The sequence below is a fragment of the Botryllus schlosseri genome, chromosome 5 (assembly GCF_051294905.1).
Source record: "Botryllus schlosseri isolate E-star chromosome 5, Bs_hap1, whole genome shotgun sequence".
Classification (NCBI taxonomy): Eukaryota; Metazoa; Chordata; class Ascidiacea; order Stolidobranchia; family Styelidae; genus Botryllus; species Botryllus schlosseri.
Window position 1 is genome coordinate 9,718,827 of NC_137240.1, and position 14,756 is coordinate 9,733,582.

Here is a 14,756-nt window from a genome sequence, read left to right on the forward strand (position 1 = left end):
GCTACAATGCGTAGAAGCCGATATTTCCAGATTCGATGGGCGAAAAATGAATTCAGGAGAATCTTAGCTGACCTGAGTTTGAAAGCACTGTTACATAGGGTTACCATACGTCCTCTTTTAAGAGGATTTGTCCTCTTTTTTGACTTTCTGGAAAGTGTCCTCGGAGGACGCCCTTTTGTCCTCTTTTTTGAGAATTTAGGTCATATTTATAGCAAAATGCGACTGATATGGCGTAAATCAGCACCGAAGGGACGCTTCGGCGGGTATTCCGGAATCTGGGCGAAAAGTTGACCTTTTTTTTTTAGTCAACCACCTGCCAATGTGGAGTGAAAAACGGTATTTTGAGATCTGAGTGAAAAGTTGACCATTTTTTTAGTCAACCGACCAAAAAGTGGGAAAAATTCTTCTCCGGTTTTGCAAGTCTGAAATTTCTGAAAAAGTGTCCTCTTATTAGATTTCCAAAATATGGTAACCCTACTGTTACAGTGCAAACAATTTAAGTCTATTCAACAGCTATAACCATCAGGTGTTGAGCGTGTTTGTTAGGCTTTTCTTTCTTTTTGCTTATTGGCACCGATTCCGAGTGGATACTGGACATTTTGTGGTTTCGTTTGATATTATAAAACTATGAAATCGCTAGGTTTTTTATCTCATTATTGTTTGTTGGCACTAATTATAAGTGGATGCTGCACATTTTGTGGTTTCTTTTGATTAAATGACCCAAAAAAGCGTTTTTATGACTAATTCGAGTCTGAAACTATCTATTTAGAGGACAATGCCAAAACTGCCAAAAATAAAAATTGAAAAATGCCAAAAATAAGTTATTTTTGGCAGTTTTGGCATATGCCAAAAATAACACGGCCTGGTTATGGGTGAGCTTTTCACCGAGCGTGTTCTAATGAATCTAGGGACATGCTGATTTATGCGTTGCTGCAAGCGCTTTGACGTTCTTCCCACGTAGCCACAATCACAGTGACACTTAAATTCTTAAACTACATTGCTTTGTTGCAGTGCGGGAAGCACGTCTTTACGTGTTGCAGGGAGCAGTTGCGTTGTCGTGAAAATCACGTTGGTCTTCACTGTGTCGTAACACTTATTGACCGCTGAAATCAATTGCTTTTCAAAGCGTGTGGAAATAGACCCTATCCAAGGTAGATGGACGTAAACATCTTTGGTTGCTCGTTCAGTAGGCTCTGTTGACTTTTCTGCATTGAATTGCGTTACTTTCCTCTCTATGCCGCGGTTGATGACATGTTCAGGGTAACCGTTATCAAGTAAGATTTTGCGGATATTGTCAAGTTCTGAGTTCAGTTTATTACCGGAACATATCATCAACGCTCTATGCACGTTGATATACGCTGTTCTTTTGAATTCTCTAAGTTGCTGACGATTACCCCTGACGAGTGTCAGCCGAAAATATTCGGGTTCATTTCAATATGAATATACTATTCAATTCTTATGCCATAATCTACAAACCAGAATTTGTAAGTCAATTCTTAGGCAACGCATCACAATAAAACTCAACCACAAAATAAGTTTGGATTCCGTATCTGAATGCATGGTTTTGTATTATTTCATGAACATTGTGTGCGGACCGGGGCCGGACCCGTCTGAACTAGAAATATGAGCTCGCATACGACGTTAATCACATATGCACTGCGGGAAGGCATACATAGATTTTATAGAATAATTACGAAGGACCAGAGCGCTGCCATGATGCGGTCAAGATCATATATTCGTAACGTACGACCTTACTTCAGATTTCAGGCCATGTGGAAATTATCTTTGATCATTGTACTGGCAAAGCTGGTATCAGGGTTCTACGACCCGCACTTCGCTGATGGCAGATATGGTATTGTACATTTGTTTGAATGGCACTGGGACACCATCGCTGATGAATGCGAAACCTTCCTGTGACCTCAAAAAGTCGGTGGTGTTCAGGTTAGGAGTGCACTTCATTTAAGTCGTCTAGTTATCCACGAAATACACCAGGTCAGGTTAATGAAATGATTCTGGCGCAACCTAGGTAACGGTGAAGCTCGCTTATATAATGTGCGTATTTATTGAGCTTGATAATTTTCAATAATGGAAGGGAAGGCGATGAATCCGACGAATGTCTGTCGTTGATGATGCGACAGCTCAGTTACTTTGCAGAAATTCTCAGTATTGTTTCCTGCGACGGATACTACAGCTAGGGGTCTCTTTCCGCATTGCGCTCTGTCAAACGTTCTGCCACTGCTCTATCACCCGTAAATTTTCTTCGAAGCCGCTTTAACCTATTCTGTAACATGCATCCTGCAACTCAGGGGTTCCCAACCTTTTCGATTTAAAAATGGTCCGCGACCCAACTCTCAATTCGGCGTGCTGATTACTAAAAATATTGTAATCACCTTCGCACAAACCTTTTCACGGCCTATGTGGGAAGTTTGCGTCTATGTGCGCAATAATAGCAATTTTGCAATTATTAGCTCGTTAACCTCTGTCTGGCAAGACTATAGCAACGTATATAGGTCTTTTGTAACTATTTCTATATACAGCCAATCGAAGTAGCCCAGCAGTGCTACATGAAAGTCCGATTTATGCGAAATCCATTAAGTTATTCGGCCGCCCCGAGCGTGTGTGAATATGCGTACTGTTAACACATAGTTATAGCCCACCCGCTCACTTGTAGTTTTTCTGGAAGGAGAGATTGGGGTCGCGACCCCTAGGTTGGGAACCCCTTTTCAACCTATACAATACAGCTGTAGTATCCCTATAATCCGATTTGTCCCTTGGCTATAATAGGCTATCACTGTGTGAAATTGTCGTGTCAACCGGATGAGAAAATGATTTGTAGAACGAAAAGATGACACCGTAATAAAGTTTACGAGTATAGAATCCAATTAGTGTACTCAGAAAGCAAATGTAATCCACTTCGTTACATACTCAGTTAAATTAACAGGCTATATAGGTGTTGTATTTGGTTTTGTGTCTATGGTTTAAAACTGACCTCACGAATTGTTATCACGCTTTTTCCTATACAATTTGTCCAATTATGACAAGTTGCTTTTTCGAATCAAGTAACAATCTATTTTAACCCTTCAGATCTCACCCCCTACAGAGAATCGAATAGTGGAAACCAGACCGTGGTGGGAGCGATACCAACCGGTCTCATACAAATTCAGCACCAGATCCGGTGACAGAAAATCGCTCGCGTGAGTCAAAGATCTTGTGAAAATTCTACATTGTACCTCAAATTAGTCCATCGAGAATATCTAAGATGTACGGAATATAACGGAAAATTATATAATATAGACGTGATCGTTATTAAAAGTACGCTTGTGAGACAACATGCGTGATGTCCACTTGGCATTGTTATAACGCTGTCATATGATTCCTATTTTCAGTGATATGGTTCGGCGATGTAATGCGGTCGGAGTGAGGATCTACGCAGATATCGTGATCAATCATATGTGCAGAGCGGTTGGAGTTGGTATGTTTTGATATTACGTCATGGGGGTCAGCAATTTCAGCACTTGTGGCAATTGTGGTACGAGATATAGCTTTTTGTGGTACGCAAATTGATTTGACGGAAAAGTTTTAACTTTTCTTTTTCAATAAGCAAACCACTCAACTGCCCGGCTACTCAGTCCATTGGTTCATTAAATTCAATATGTGAAACGTGGTATCTTCCGGGTCTTACGTGCGATACCCACGTTGCACATGCACACTTTGTAAATATCTCCGAGTCAAGCGACTGCAGGCATCATAATCAGACTTAACATCAACTCGTAATTTTGCATTTTAAGGAAGAGGAACTGGGGGAACATTCTATGATGCAGTCGATGAGAGTTTCCCATTAATTCCTTACACTGCGAATGACTTCAATGACGCCAACTGCCACACAAAAGACAGCAATATTCAAAGATACAGTGATGTGAATCAGGCACGCTATTTTGTTTAATTCATGTCCGATAAACCGCTTTGTTGTATTCATAGGTAGCAGTTAAGTTGCACTCATGTACAGGGTTGTAACCAAGTCACAAGGCTTCGAGTCACAAGTCAATCTCACTTTTATAGTTTTGACTCGAGTCAAGTCGAGTCATTTTCAATTCACCACCCAGTCAAGTCCGAGTTCAAGTCCACCGATCAAGGATAATCCGAGGATTATCATCGAAAAACTCACATAACTCCGCTTCTGCTGGTCGGAATTGACTCAAATTTGTTTTGCATCGTCTTTGAAGACAGCTCAACAATTTCATGGGGTTAGCAGAAAAATTTGAAAATTTTTATTTTTCAAATTTACCTAATAAATAAAAAAAATTAATTGGATCTGCAGATTGGATCTGCACTCTATACTTGTTAGAATTGAACCAAATTTGGTTTGCAGCGTTTTTCAGGGTAACCTGACGATTTAATCAGTGAATGGCTGGAATCCGGGAAAAAAAGTTATTTTTGAACAGCCCTAGTGCTCATTTCTTTGCCCTTCTGCTATCATAGACTACGCGGTCTTTAAATTGGATCAGCATGTGTAGTGGAGTTACATAATTTGATCTTTCACTATTGACAATATACAGCGACGGCAAGCAAGGACCGCCACCATTGCAGAGGAGTGTCAATCCCGACAGATCGTGTGGAAATGGTTGGATATGCGAGCATCGCTGGAGGCAGATCGCTAATATGTTTGAATTCGCTGCTGTTGTACATGGTAAAGCATTGAATTGTGCGTTACGACAATAGAATAACTGTATTCAAGTAGCAGGTAATTGTACAGAGAAGGACTCATAGCCTATGACATCCACGACCCAAGATATTGATATCTATTATGACATGTTTAAATCTACCTAATGTAACGTACTTTTGATCGTAGGCTAGTTACGATAGTATGGTATATTTGGCTCGAGTAGAGACTTGGCTGTATCCATTTAGACCAGTGGTTCTTAACCTTTTTTCGTCCAGCGCCCCCTTTCAAAAATTATCGTGCTCCAGCGCCCCCCTCAACTTCATATTGTAAGGAATGTAATAAAGACAATGAGTAAGAGGGAGGGCCGTGACAGCACTTCGTCAACCCCCCTAAAAACGATTGCCTTGCGCACCCATAGCGTGATAAACCGAACTTCTGAGGGCTTCGCCCCCACGAACCCCATATCGTGATTTTGATGGTCAGCAAAGTTTGTGTGGCCTGGTCGCCCTAGGTACCAAAATTTGCTATGATGCATGGTAATTACATTTTTAAGTCGCTATAAACTTTTTATCCTCTCAGCCCACGTAATCAGATTTACCAGTAGCACTGAGTGAGCTGTGGTATAGGAAAATAAGGGGCACGTAATTAATAATTAAACATATTCGGGCGTTCCCGCAGGTACAATTATTCGTTACCAGGGCCGTAACAGCACTTCGTCAGCCCCCTCCCCAAACATAAAACGTTGGTCCTGGGCCCCCATCGGGTGATAAACCAAACTTCCGGGGGACTTCGCTCCCAGACCCCCATTAGGCTGTCCGCTATTTGCTGATAGCCTATTAGGTATCTACATTGGGTGTACATTTACTGAGGGAGCTATTCTCGCCTAGTCGCGCGAAGTGCGAAAATTTTCACTAATTAATGATTGAATTGGTCAATATCATCAGGAATTGCATGTAAATTGAGATCAATTTTTATCCTCTCTCTGCTCACGTAAACACATTTACCGGTAGAGCTGAGTTAGGTGCAAAGTTCCCTCTAAGCTGCGCACGTGCGCAGTGCTGACACGGTCTCTGCGCACAAAAAATCTACGTTGCGGACAACAAATCCGGAGTTTTTTAGTCGTTACGCACTGTTGTCCAAGGGTCAGCGCAGTGAGTTGTTGAGTGTGCGCAGACTCAACAAAACTTAAAGCGAACATTGTGAGGTTTCTTGGAAACTGTAGGGCCCGTTACCAATAATTAAACATATTCGGGCAGGCGAACCCGTTTGTATGACCTCGTTGCATGATGTTATTTCGTGACCCCCTGTCTGCAATATCAAAAAATATAGAATCGCTCAACGGGGATATCGCCCAACAGGAATATCCCTGTCGCCCAATCGTACTAAACTAAAAGACGCACACGATTTCAGATTGGTATTTCTTAACTGACATATAATTTTTCCCTGCCAGATGGAATTCGTCTTCTGGGGTTCAGATTTCCAAGACAGGAACATTCGGTGTCAGTCATTTAGGCGCCCATGGACAATTAAACCTATATGTATTTTGAAGGCTATATGTAACGAAGTTTTCGGTGTTAATTTGCTCTGAATACTCATTAGGGATATGTCCTATCACCACATTATCTACTGCGAAGCCATTTTTCTCCAGCGCCCCCCATACCGCCCCCCTGAGCCCAGCGCCCCCCATATCGCCCCCTGAGCGTTTCCGCCCCCCTTCAACATCGCCAGCGCCCCCTGGGGGGCGCTGGGGGCAAGGTTAAGAACCACTGATTTAGACTGTCCGAGTAGGTTGCTAACTCGATTCAAACCACTACCTAGTTTATATGCGTCCTATTATCCGAGCCTACCCCTGAGACACGGTCAAAGTGCTTCAAGCAATTAAAGAAATGGGATCACAAATTTATCAATAGAAAGTCCACGTCAACTTCAAGGCAGCGGTTACAAATCGGTTAACAACAGTTAACTCTCTAGCCTAAACTTATAATCTAAATGAATATTGACAATGATCTGAATGATGCACCAAACAATACAATAACCAAATCCCCTATATCCCTAATCTTGACTAATTTGAATCACTGACAAAAAATCATTACCAGCACCAAGCCTCAAACTGATTACCAAATCACGCGGGTTACGGATAACCGCTGGAGCAGGGGTGGGCAACCTGCGGCCGTAGAAGGAAATTTGTGCTGCCGTGACTCGTAAATTAATTAGTATGTGTTGGCGGCCGTCGACAGGCAAATTCGTAATATTGAAATTTTCTTCGCGCTGCACGCGATTCAATGCTATACTTCATAGTAGCACACTTTGCAATCTGAGCCCCACGGCACAGACGCGAACAGCAGATAAAAATGATGCGCCCCATATAGAAATACCAACTTGGAATAGTGTGCTTCTCACGAAAGAAATTTGTTTCTGGTACGTTTAGGCCAGTGATTCCCAACCGCGACTCCCAGAGCCACAGGCGGTTCCAAGGTAGCCTTCTTGCGGCTCCGATTGACCTCTAAATATGCCGCAAAAATATGATAGACGACAGTTGTTGTTTGTTTCTATGAATAGCTGTAGGCAATTTCTGTATATGAATGCTATAATGAGGGATATTAGTTATGTTTAAAGCCGCCCAGATAAGGATGTATCTTGAGTTCTGCTGGTCATAGACCTTTATATATCGTCTCTGTAACTATGAAGAGTAAATCACGACACAATTTTACTAACATCAAAATAAAGGCTCATAGACAAGTATAATTTGCAATAGTTCCAACATTGCTCAGCGTATAATTCCCCACAAACTTGTGCAGAAAGTGCAGGAATGTATGAAGAGGTATATCACATCATCACGACATAATAATACTCGCCGATTTGCTTGTATCAATGTTATAATAACCGATATAGAATCTATAGAAGTCCATGTGCAAGATGTCCATGCTTTTGAATTAGCTGGGTGGCGAGAGCAGAGGTAGGCTAGCTACCTTTTAAATTTTCGTTATAAGTAAAAAGTAGCCTATATACTGCAGCCCCGACATCCAAAAAGGTTGGGAACCACTGGTTCAGACGATTCCAATATATTTCCGCTATAGCCTACCGACAATCCTGATGGGAGGTAAAGAAATAATAGCATGCAACAAAGTTACCAATAGCAATTGATGCGCCCGAAGATGCATCATTATGTGCAACTTGCCCTAAATTTCAGAAGACCCTACCTCCATCAACTCCACCAGTGAATCTGATCACATGGGCGGACAAAGGATAGATATTTGACTGCAATATATGTGAATATACTAATAATAGTGACGAAATTCATTTGTGAATCTTAAAATAATTTTGCGCTTCGCGGCACCGTAACGTTTCCCAGAATTATTCAAAACATGGCCACTCGCGATTTCGGTGCGTAAAGTAAGTCGATATGAGAAATTAAATTAGTCCGGAGTTTAACGGAAATAGACATGGACAGTTTAACATGGGTATTTGAAGCCGAGTTAGTTGATTACGGCATAATCACAGAAATGCGACCGTAGGCTACACAAGTAATCGAAATGCGGCCGTGAATAGCAAAAAGGTTGCCCACCCCTGCGCTAGAGTCACTATTGAGCTATAAGGCTCACCAACACTCAACATTTCTCGTGTTACACCTAACGCCTCTTCATGACTCCGTCAGGAACGAGTGTCGAAAACTGGTGGAGCAAGAGCAAAGAAAATTTCGCGTTTTCCCGAGGAGACAAAGGATTTATAGCTGTCAACAAAGATGGCGTAATGCAGGAAAATCTGTTCACCGGTCTGCGAGATGGGACGTACTGCAATATTATCTCTGGATATTTCAACAACGGCACTTGCTCAGGTTATATTCTATATTGAGTCATATATTAGGCCAAAGCAGTTGACTCTACGGTATACAAATACATACATCATGCATAGATGCATAAGAGATGGTTGTATGTTTTCTTTTCGTGTCAAGTAATTTGTGTCGAATGAATCATGAGAAACCTGTTCTATGGCAAAATACATATAAGATATAGCTATGCATTGTATATAATAGGGATGGTGTGAACCTCTGAAAGGTTCAGGTTCGTGTGAACCCGAACCTTTTCGAAAGGTTCTGTGTGAACGCGAACGTGAACCTCATGACGTCACGTGACGTCATATTGCTAATTCCAACCCTACATTTCAGTGAAGTTGTTGTTGTTGTTGTTGTTGTTGTTGTTGTTGTTTATTAAACAAAAATAATGGCGCTTATCGCCTGACGGCCTTTTGCGCAAGTGTCAATAACATTGTATTTCAGTGCCTGCACACGATACCGAGCGACGACTCGGGCCACATAATGTCACAATGCTCAAGTACATATTGACGTTTTAAACGTCGCCAAATGTATCAACTGGGGCAATGAAATAATATAATAATAATACCATACAATTTCGATGCCAACAATTTCGACGAGGACTTGCAAGGAAATATAAGCTCACAGCAGTAGCCAAGCCAACACCCCAATTGCACGGATTTGGTTTTTATGATACAATAAACATATGAAATCAAGATTGACCTCGTACGCCTGCTAGATTTTTTACATCAGACAACGATATCAATTTTGATTGGTGTAATAAGCATCATTTGCTAACTACCCACATGTAGTGTGTTTCGCTCACAGCAGAGAGTCACTAAATATTCACAAACGGAAAGCTGGATATTTCGAGCAAACTTTTGTGACAAAGCAAGCAAAATTTTTTAGATTGTCAAGGTGCATGCTTGTTTCGTGTTGATTTTTTTATGTTGCCAGTGAAATGCATAGAGTGGCCCGCAGTTGAAATGCAATAAATTTCAACCAAAGATGTTATAGTGAAGTGAAAATTGTAATATATGAAAAAGGTTCACAGGGCAGAACATACCAAGGTTCGTTGGTGAACGTGAACCTCTAAATTTCTGAGGTTCACACACAGAACGCGAACGTGAACTTCGCGTTCACACCATCCCTAGTATATAACCTACTATGTTATGCCCTGCCTGGCCCTTCGTACCAGTGAGTGATAGCGGCTGATCTCCACAACTATTGACAACTCGTGTGTATTCTGTTTTATAGGATCTTGCGTCACTGTGAAAGACGGTCGCGCGAATATACGAATCAGTTCCCAACTGCATGAAGACCAAATCGTAGCATTTCATGTGAATGCCATGACTGAAAATTGTGCTGCTTAACTTAGGCCGATGCGATGCGCAACATTCACTACTTCACGGTGCGCTTTTCGCGATTTCGCAATGTGCTGGTATAGAGGTTCCATATCCCATCAGTTTTCCAAGAAGATATCATAAAAAGTCATGTTGTGTATCCGTGCTACATATGATTCGCTGAATAAAGCTAAGGCTATAAATACTATGGATTTGTTTGTGATGTGTAACGGTACCGATTATGCTGTTTTCATGCAAGAAATACCGTAAGTATCGAATGTTGCGAGTTGATGAACTATATCGCTTCGAAGTATCAAAACTTGTTCACAAATATTTTTCCAATAGTATGCCTCCTGTGTTTGATGACTTTTTCATACCTACTAAAAATGTTCATTCCCATTACACGAGATCCTCGTCAAAGGGAAATATCTACTTACCCCCACCCAATAGCAACCTAACTAAGAGATCTATCGGCTACTCGGGACCTATCATCTGGAATGCATTACCACCACATATCCGTGAATTGCCTTATAATAGATTCAAAAAAGATCTACTTGATCACCTCCTGTCGTTATACTACTAACACTATTGCCCTACCTCGCCCAGACATTGCTTCATTGATCATTTGCTACCATCGTTTAATTTTTATTCTATTTTCCTTTTTTAACTAAACATTTTTTACAGCCAGACTGTTCAGAGTCAAGTGTACCGGTTTGATGCTGGTGTGATCAGACTCGATGACCTTCACTGTCTTATCGATCATTCCTATCTAATACCGAATACTGTGCATGCATATTTTCTGTACCACCATCACTGCCGTTTGTTATGTATTTTGGTTCCTTGAAAATAAAGACTCTCTCTCTCTCTCTCTCTATGACAGCGGTATTGAGATTTATCCGACAGTCTTTGGACCATAAGTTTAAATCAGTGGTTCTTGACCCTTTCTTCTCCGTCGCCTAGGTCTGGCGCCTCTCCTGCCATAGTTTAAGGACTGCAGCAAAACAATCGGTGAGAGGTTGAAATCCGGTCGGTCTTTTCGGGTTGGGACTTTACTATTGGAAATATTTCGCGCTTGAATCGCGCCCGAGGACCAGTCGACTAATTAACGATATAATAATTGTATGTGCTATATTCGGGATCAAATCAAGGTTGTTTTAACAACCATCGGGTACGGGCTCATACCATCTGGTTCGAGCCCGATGCACACATACCGAATTCACCTCTGCGATTGTCAATATGGGGAAGTTAATTGTATTGGGCTTTGTTTTATTGCTTTGTGCGACTAGTAAATAGGGTTACTATATTTTGAGATACGAAAAAGAAGACACTTTTCAAAAATTCTGAAAGCTTTAGTACCGGCTAAGAAAATTGGTGAATTTGAAAAATTTTCTACCAAAACTTCTGTGTTGACTGAAAAATAAGGTCCTCACTTGGCGCCGACTCCCGAAAAACCAAACCGGCTTTTTTACAATACTTTTGTGGTGTTGACTAAAAGGGTCGTTATTTTGATCGACTCCCGCATTATCCCCTTATCTACAATTTTGCTTTCCAATTCTGCCTAGCAGTCTACTTCTACCTGGTATTTTAATACTTTTTCTGAAAAAAGAGGACATATTCCTAAAAAAAGAGGACATTTAGGTGTCCTCCGAGGACACTTTCAATTTTGTGAAAAAAGAAGACAAATCCTCTAAAAAGAGGACGTATGCTAACCCTACTAGTAAATCACGGTCACGGCGGCGGCGGAGATATCGTTACTTTCGAAAATCCGTACGGTAAGCATTCACACTTCCATTTACTGCTACCCAACAGAATTTTATATTGTGGCATAAATTGGGAATATAACTAAGTACGCGTTTATAACCAAATAAATTTGGAACAGTCACTGATGTACGATATTAAGCCACGCCACAATAATTTACAACTGCAAATATGCACAACGTTGAAAATATACGTTCTTCGATACAGATCTCAAGATATTGACAGCGTATATGCTTACGTATCCCTACGGAATACCGAGAGTGATGTCAAGTTATTATTTTGAGTAAGGATCCTAACCTTGATATGTGAAGCACAGTAGCCTACACTTGTATTTATTTATATGTAACGCAGTAACGCCGACCAAGGCCCACCAGCAAGCCAACCAAGCATTACTGAACACGGAGCCTGCGGCAACGGCTGGGTGTGTGAACACCGTTGGGTGGAGATTGCTAGCATGTTCGAATTCAGCTCTGTTGTACAAGGTTTGTTTGAATCCTACCTCTGTGATTGCCAGGTCATATCCATATGCAAATCAATGTCAACGGTAAACTACACAGGAGATGAATGAGACCTGTTGGTTAGGCTTACCATACATCCTCTTTTAATAGGATTCGTCCTCTTTTTTCAGTAAAATGAAAGTGTCCTCTTCTTGGGGAATTTGTCCTCTTCTTCTATGAACAGGATTAAAATGTCATCAAAACGCAACTCCGACGCAGCGAATGTCAGAGTTTCGTAAGAAATCTGGTAAATCGGGAGTCGTGGCAAAGTGATGACCTTTTTTTTCAGTCAGGACAGTAGTACTATCGGTCGAAAATTTTTCAAATCACCAGTTTTCTTGTCCGGTGCTGGAGATTTCATAATTTTTTAAAAGTGTCCGCTTAATAGGATCTCAAATTATGGTAACCCAATTGTTGGTGCCAAATAATTTCTTTATCGAATTCAGTCAAATAGGCATGGCCCGAAATGACTATTATTATTTTCCCAAATAAGGCAGGATAGAATCCCGTTGAACACAAAAATCGTAGTGTTGTTCCAGGAACTGGCATGAACGATTGGTTTAGCAGTGGCACCATGAATTTCGCATTTTCTCGTGGCAACAAAGGCTTCATCGCGGCTAATAAGGAGGGTATCATGGACGAATGGATATACACTTACTTGCCCGATGGATCGTACTGTAATATCATCCACGGACATTACCATGACGGTCATTGCGACAGTAAGTATTCATAATAGTAGAACCCTGTGCAATTATGCGGTCACCTTGAAGTGTAGTCTTGAAGTCATTCATACCACCAGTTCGCACACTCGGTCTCACACCCAACTGACGACTCCTGGAGTTAACGCTGAAACCTAATCTTTCGTTTCTGCAGGTACTTGCCACGAGGTGGAACAAGGCTACATAAATGTAGTGATCAACGCCGATCCAAGCGAGGAGCAAGTGTTCGCCATACATGTTGACGCGCCGTGTGATCATGATGATGATCATTAGTAGTAGGCTGGTAAAATTAGGTAACCTACGTCGTTGCTTCAATTAATTATCACAGGGTAGATTGTGTATCTCAATAAATGCATAACACCCTGAAAATCTGTGCTGTGCTTTGAGAATTGAGTGGTGACTGAAGAGAAGAAGATTTGTTGTGTAGCCGACGTAAGCGGTATGGACGAGTTCATAGCGTGGTTAGAAAAACATACTTTACATTGCAAAGATTATAATCAGATCAGCGTCCATACCAGAGATGAGAGAGTTAAAAATTTCCATATCCTAATCCAGTGGTTCTCAACCTTTTCGACCTCGCGGCACACTTTGAAAACGAAAAATAGTTCGAGGCACACTAACACATTGGTCCTCCACATTTTTTGGCTTACGGCATCTGTAAACTACCAGAATACTTACAGTCGTACAGAGTACTCAAGTAGGATTTGCACTACTTCAAAGAATATATTATGGTATCTTCTGTGTCTGCGGACATGTTACAAATACGTCTACGAATGCTATCATTTGACGGGGTTCGTTTTCAAAAGATTTGCCTAATGTCTAACTCTGCCCACTATACCGCCTTGTCGATGTAATTAACCATCGCATCGAAGATGCCAAGCACGATCTACACCAGAGGTCTCAAACACGCGGCCCGCGAGATCATTTTGTGCGGCCCGCGCAGGCATTTTGGAATTTCAAGTATTCGACAATATATTCAAGTGTCATATATCTTTTTTAGATTTAAGAACTTAAAGTTCACTCTAAAACTAGGCCTACTACAGAAACCTGAAATCTGAACATACTTCACTATCACATCACTTCTAAAATCTACCATGCGGTGGAAGATCGCTTTTACGTCACATTTCAGGTTCATGATGATAAAACATGACCCGTTGATGATTCGTGACTGAAAATTGTGATTTTGTTTGGTGCGACCTTCCGTCAATTTACTCGATTTTGGATTGACTGGGTGATAAACTAAAAATGACTCGAGTGGAGTCGGGTCAAACGTTAAAATCAGAAAATGACTTGCGTCTCGGAATAGTGACTTGGTAATACTAATGATGCAACAATCTATGTAACTGTCGTGAGGAATAGTAATATATCAAAAGCCTGTAGGCTGCGTTGCGTAGGGTAGATAGATATCTAATCAGGTCTGTATGGAAACCATTGGCATTCTGTGGCCCCCGTGACGTATGTTTGGTTACATCCTGGTGTTTTTTGTTCTCTTTATCCATGTTATTATCGGTGGCGAGTAAGGTAGTGGTACGCTCCACAGCTGTAACACCAATGGATTATTCGGCGATTGGTCATTTCTTTTCCAGGGGTTCTTAACCATGAGGTCCGTAGCTCCGTCGTGATACGAATCACCACATCAGGGGGTACGAGATGCATTATGGAAATAGGCCTATATGCTGTGGAATATTTTTTGGGTCGATTTATTCAACTGGAAAATATTCTTCGCGCCACGCACGATTTTATGTGAATGGGCTTTCAGATTTTTATATAGGTACCATAAGAAATTGCGTTGAAAATGAACAGGGGGCACGGGAAATCTTAGTGAAAGCACAAGGGCGCTAAAACGGTTAAGAAACAGTCCTATATTACTATGGAACAATAAGGATTATATTTAAGCTGTTATTTATCTGTTCCAATATCAATCGAAGAAAATCCAACGCTGGTTTGATTTGACTTTGGCAATGA

General features: G+C 41.2%; 1 pseudogene; it reads left to right on the top strand.

Annotated features, from left to right (window-relative positions):
- Positions 1-1,770: 1,770 nt before the first annotated feature.
- LOC145439983 (alpha-amylase-like) lies at positions 1,771-13,064 on the top strand (annotated as a pseudogene).
- The last annotated feature ends 1,692 nt before the right edge of the window (positions 13,065-14,756 follow it).